This window comes from Myotis lucifugus, unplaced genomic scaffold (genome assembly GCF_000147115.1).
Source record: "Myotis lucifugus unplaced genomic scaffold, Myoluc2.0 scaffold_194, whole genome shotgun sequence".
NCBI classification, from domain to species: domain Eukaryota; kingdom Metazoa; phylum Chordata; class Mammalia; order Chiroptera; family Vespertilionidae; genus Myotis; species Myotis lucifugus.
In genome coordinates, this window is record NW_005871242.1 from 2,167,929 (window position 1) to 2,174,154 (window position 6,226).

A 6,226-nucleotide genomic window follows, 5' to 3' on the forward strand; every position below is an offset into this window, starting at 1 on the left:
ATTCAAAAAGAGAAATGGATACTGAAGCTGAAATTTGTTATTGTACATAAAACATTCTGTTCTCTTCATCTGGTTATTTGATCAGAAACAGTGGCGTCTGGATGCCTGTTTGCTTCTCACTATTTTCTCACTATTGGGAAAATAATCCTGTCCCCTGCTGACTTGCCACTCTCCACCCTTCTCTCCAGCCCAGGGACAGGGTGCCGGGCACAGAGACCGCTGGGAGCGCAGGCCTTGCTTGGCCCCTCCCATTGGGAAAGTCGTGGCTATGGGCTCTGCAGTGTTGGGGGGATATTGGTGTGGAGGGGGATGCGGACGGATCCAGAGCATGTGATTTGAAAATCAGAAGAGGGGAAAATAAGAGATATGTTTAAAAAGCACATTGATTTTTCACAGTGGGAGTGGGGATATATATATTAAAAAAATCTCAATACTGAAAAATTAACCCAGGGGACAAAACCCTTTTCCAAGTCAAGGATGCAAATGCCACTGAGGACAGGTCTGAGTGGGCCCGCAACCAAAGAGATCCTTTTAGAAGGACAGTCAATATCTGGTCCCAGAAATAAGGGGAACCCCTGTGTGTATGTGATGAGAAAATCCTAGATTTAGCTTCCCTCTCTCCTACCTCCCCCGCAGTGATCTCGGGTTTAATGTTGGCCCTCTCTGGAATCCATGTAACACCTTTTTCATGGGTTTAAAAATAGACTCCCGGCTGGCCAACCCTCTTAAAAGGAACATGATAGAGATCAGTGCCAGCACCGTGGGACCTGACACCGGACTCTGATCACCTCCCTAAATAGACCCGCACTTGGGATCCCTTGCTCCGACGAGGCGGGGCACCCTCATTGGCCACTGGGAGCTCACCACACAAAGTTAGACAGAAAACAACCAGGACTCTTTTTCCCTCTCCCTTTCTTCTCTCACTACTACAAAGGCTAAAGAGGAATGACAAGGTCTGAAGGGAGACAGACTAGATTTCTTAGTCCACTCAATGGAATAGCTGTAGTGTATACTCTATATAGTTCCTTCCTAAGTAACTGGAGAGGGGGCTGGTGCAGGAGGGGGCTGTGGGGTCTGTAAGAGGAATAACATTTTCCCAGCAGCGATGCTCTTGATGGTTTACAAGCGCCTGGGGTGGTGAATGGCTGGCGCGGTGGCGATAACCCAGCCTGCCTTCTCGGTAAAGGGTGGAGTTCCTGGTACCCACCCTTATCGACTGTGCCCAGAGACTTCAGGAGCTGGGGCCACTCCCTTTGTGGGTGAGGGGCGGGACAGATAGAAGAATGGTGGAGAGCCAGCAGCACTTGTTAGCAGACCACAAGGTAGCATTCCTGCAAGAGTGGCTGTCAGACTCCCCGCTGGGGAGCAGGGCTCCGCTGTATATGCAAGCGGAGAATTGTTTTCTCACTGCAGCGAGAATGGAAATTTAAAATGGTGGGTTATAAACCTAGGGGGTCTAGTTGCTACGTCAGTGCAGCGCACTGGGGATTCTTGGGGTCCTGTGTTCAGAGGTGGATGTTTGACCTTGGCTAAGCAGTGACTAGGCCCTAATTTCCCGGGGTAGAAACAAGATCAGTACCACCCCGTACATCTGGGGGTGGGGTGGGGAGGTGTTAACCTTTGACAAATGCTTTGGTTGAAAAGAAGGGAGGTAAAGGATGAAAACAGAGTGTCTGCTGTCATTTATTGAGTACCTACTATGTGCCAGAAGTGGTGCTAGGCATTTTCATAGTAGTCTCACAATACCTGGAGAGGTGGGCCAGATTATTTTCATTCTACTGATGAGGTAATCAATGAAAAGTTATTTCCCTTGTCACAAGTCAGGCAACTCAACTGCAGTGGGCTTATTAACTTCGAGTAATTTAAGGCTGCTGCCCAGAAAAGCAAATAGTGCTCTTGTGATTATGTCAGTTCCAAGTCTGAGTAGATTACAAAGAGGGTTAAAGCAGGGGCAGCAGGAGGGGCCGTCTGTCCTCCAGTGAACTGTAGGGGAGAGTAGTGGTGGCTGCCCAGGGTGTGAGGGGCCAGGAGGCCCTTCTCTGGAACCCGGGTCTGCCCTGAATCTCAGCTCTGATGGTCCTTTAGCGAGGGCAGCTGTGTACAGGCTGGGCACCACCTGAAGCTGCCTGTTCCTGGTCCCCTAAATCAGTGGTCAGCAAACTGCAGCTGGTGAGCCACATGTGGCTCTGTGGCCCCTTGAGTGTGGCTCTTCCACAAAATACCACGTGCGGGCACGCATGTACCGTGCGATTGAAACTTCGTGGCCCATGCGCAGAAGTCGGTATTTTGTGGAAGAGCCACACTCAGGGGGCTAAGGAGCTGCATGTGGCTCTCGAGCCGCAGTTTGCCGACCACTGCCGTCAATCATCCTGGGAGGCAGAGTCATCTGAGAATCCCACCCAACTGGGATTCTTTGCTTTAGCTTTTGAGCAAAAAGAAGTTTCTGGAAGAGCTAAAGATTCAGAGGAGAATTCAGAGCAGGGGGTCCTAGGCTCCCATACTATCCAAGGGTTTTCTGAGTTGCACAGTAAATTTCTTCCCCCTTTCTCCTTGCACTGTCTCTTCCTGATGTAGCTTAATGTGGCCTGGAGGACAGAGAACGCCAAAGACGAAGCCTCCAGCATTCCATTATGCTTGTCAACTGTGGAGAGAGTTGGTAAAATATTTAGCAAGATTGGGAAAAACTGTGGACACCATGAACCTGTAGGATGGAACAAGTGGTCCAGGGCCTCACTGAGAGCCCCTAGTGTCTCTGTAGCCCATCAATCCCTGTCTGTCCCTTTGCGTTAGTTTCAGTGACTCTCACTGGCAGATCTCCTGAGCACACTCACTACCTGCAATAAAAAGTGCAGCCTTGAAAGATGAAGAACAGTAGGAAACCGGCAAGGGACTGGATGGTTATTTATTGTCTAAGGGTGTGGCAGGGATGGAGGGCTGAGAAGGGACAGTTCATTAACGAGGGAAAAATAATGGCTTATCTTTCTGAATTCCTAGAACCCAAAGAGACCCCTACAAGTTAACTTGTTTATTCTCTGCTTCTATATACCACATCAAATGATGAGTTATCTTTTTCTGCTACCCTGAGGGATCCCCAGCAAAAATTCAGGCCTTGGTGAATAGCGAGTTTTATTAAGTCTCATCGCTTACAGCTGGAGAGTTCTTTCTGTCTAATCTAAATCTTCTCTACATCAATTTAACCCACGACTTGCAGTGTCCTTATGACTAATGGAAACGGTGGGTATGGTGTCTTCAGTCAGCAAGCATTGATTTGGCACCACTGCACACCTAACCACACAGGGAGCTGGTGGGAAAGTGAGGGGGAGGGGGAGGGCTCCTGAACGTTTGAAACAAGCTGCCTCTGCCTGTGAGAAGCCTATAATGGAATCATGGGGACCAGGCCACCTCGCCTGGGAAAGGGCACCATGTAGTTAGCCCCATGCTGGGCGTCCAGGCTCTGGTGTTGGAGGAGTTTACATCTTAAGCGCTACATCCTTCAGTCTTGTCTTCTTTATGTGTGTCTATCATCTGAGTTCCTTTAACCTCAGGCCTTACTGAGCAAAATGTCTGTAATTGTTTTCTTTCCTCTCCTCTTGGGCTTTGCCGGACTCTTTGCATGTCTAAGTTGCAAAGCTTTAACCCTAATGAAGTCATGGCTAACGTCAAAAAAATTCCTTAAAGTACAGCGTAGGGAGTGTAGGCAATAATATTGTAATAACTATGTATGATGCCAGTGGGGACTAGACTTATCAGGGGATCACTTCATAAAGTATATAAATGTCTAACCACTGTACACCTGAAACTAATATAATATTGGATGTCAACTGTAAATGAAAAATCAAAAAAAGATAAAAAAGATGAAGCAAGCACAATTAAAACTGTCATCTTGACAGTTTGCAAAATTAAGACCATTAAAAAGACTTTATCAGGGAAGAAATAGAAAGAATTCTTGGCAGTCCTGAGTATTCAAGCCCTCTGATAATATCTCAGCATCTTTCCTATTTCTCTCATAGTACTGTGGATTGTATTCTGCTTCTGGCCCACTGTGACTATCTCTTCTGTTTTGTTTGTGTGTTTTTTGTGATGGTATATACCACAGCATTGTATGGTATAAAGAGCACTGGGCTTAGTAGTTATAAGATCTGGGTCCTGATTTTAGACTGGGAATTTTTTGCTATTTAACTTCAAACATTTCTTGCAAGATCTCAGTATAGTTCATCTTTAAAGACAGGTATTCTTAAAACTCAGTAGTAGGAAAACAAACAACACAATTAAAAAATGGGCAAGAGATTTGAACAGATACATCATAAAACAACACACACACACACCACACACACACACACACACACACACACACACACAAATACACATAGGGATGGTAAGTAAGCCCCTGAAAAGATGTTCAACATCATTAGTTCTTAGTGAAATACAAATTAAAACCACAGTGAAATACTGGTATACATCTATTAAAATCTCTAAATTAAGACTGACCATACCAAGTGTTGGCAAGGAAGTATATCAACTGGGCAGGAGGGAGGGATTATTAAGGAACAAGAGGAAACTTTTGGAGGCCCATTACCTTGATTGTAGTGATAGTTTTATGGGGTATACATAAAACTTACCAAATTATACCTTTAAGTATGTGGTTTATATTATGTCAGTTATACCTCAATATAGCTATTAAAATAATAGTCTTTCAGTTCATTGAGTGAGTCAATTATATCAGTGTTTTGAAAGTATTGTACATACTATTCATCTTCCATTTGAGTAGGGCATTTTCTCTCTCTCTCTCTAAATATTAATGTTGGAACAGTGCTTTGGAATCCCTTGAGCTATTCCACTGGGCTATGATCAGGGCTGTTCCAGTAACCATAATTTATTAATTGAAGCTCTTGATGTAGAAGATTGAGCCGATCTGAGAGGCATGGGGCAAGAGACCTGTAGCATGACCTGTGTTTTAAAAATGTGTGCATGGCCAGGGAAGGGGCTGCATCCCAACACCCTGCCCTTTGGAACATCAATGTGGGCGTTTCCCAGCCACCTCTCAGGGGTTGCCTGTCCCAAAAGGAAATTTGTCCTCTGATGATATTGAGGGTCTTGGGCCTGGAGAATTCTGATGCTGCTGTCATCAAACACCAGTTTTCTCATCCACCCGGGGAGGAGTTAGCTGCCCTGTACACCTCAGATCATTCTTTTTTTTGGCCACCTTTCCCCTTAATCTTTATCTATCCCACTAATTTGGGACTTTCTCCTAATTGTGGAATGGCACCTTGCTTTGGAAAACTCAGAGTTTTTCCCTACCCTTGAGGAACACCCTCCACGTGATCTCTTCCTGGCCCTGGCCACATAGTTGTTAGGTATCTTGGCAGTGCTGTTCATGGAACAGCTTTGGGTCAGTTGGACCCTCTATTTATTAGTGACCTTGGCCCTAACTCTTAACCTCTCTGGTCTAGGTTTCTCTGTCCATGCAACCATCCTAGCATTGTCTACATTATGGGGTGGCTGTGAGGGTTCAATGAGGCAATGCAACATGTCCATAACCTAAGGTGCTCAGTATGTTAATTCCTCACCAGCACACAGCTCTCCTCTGGGCATGAGCCAGGGCAGGAGGGGTGGAAAAAGAGTATTTGGTATTGTGTCTAGATGCTATTGAAGAAAACATGAAACCAGGCTCATAACAGCTGATTTGAACAAGCAATATTGTCAGAGGCCCAGGCAACGGGCATTGCTTTTGCTGACCATGTCTCATGACTCAGTGTGGAGTCTGCTGTTAACAATTCCGGCTGTCACCCCCAAGACTTGGCCAATCTCGACATCCTTTTTGACATCTGCCCCTGAAATGACCTCAGGAAATGGTGAGGGTGGTCTCAGGGCAGAAAACTGGGCGCTCAGTCCCGCCCTGGGTGACATTTCATTAACACCGCAGACTTCAGGGCTGAAGGAGACATAGTAACAGATCTGCGTCCTGCCTCTCAGCTTCATTTCGCGTCTCCGCTGGCGGAGTCTGGAATAGGCTGATGAGCTGGGATCTCAGGAAACGATGGAAGAGCCCAAAACATGCAAATTGGTGATGGGGCAAAAATAGACGGTGCTGAGCTCACCGGGCAGTCTTTGCAGGCTCCGGGACCATTCACTAGGGCAGCCTGTGGCAGAGGGCAGGGCGGGAGCGCCATGCAGCTTGGAGCTCCTCACCTCCATTGGATGTGTGTGTGCCCTTCCTCCTGCAGCG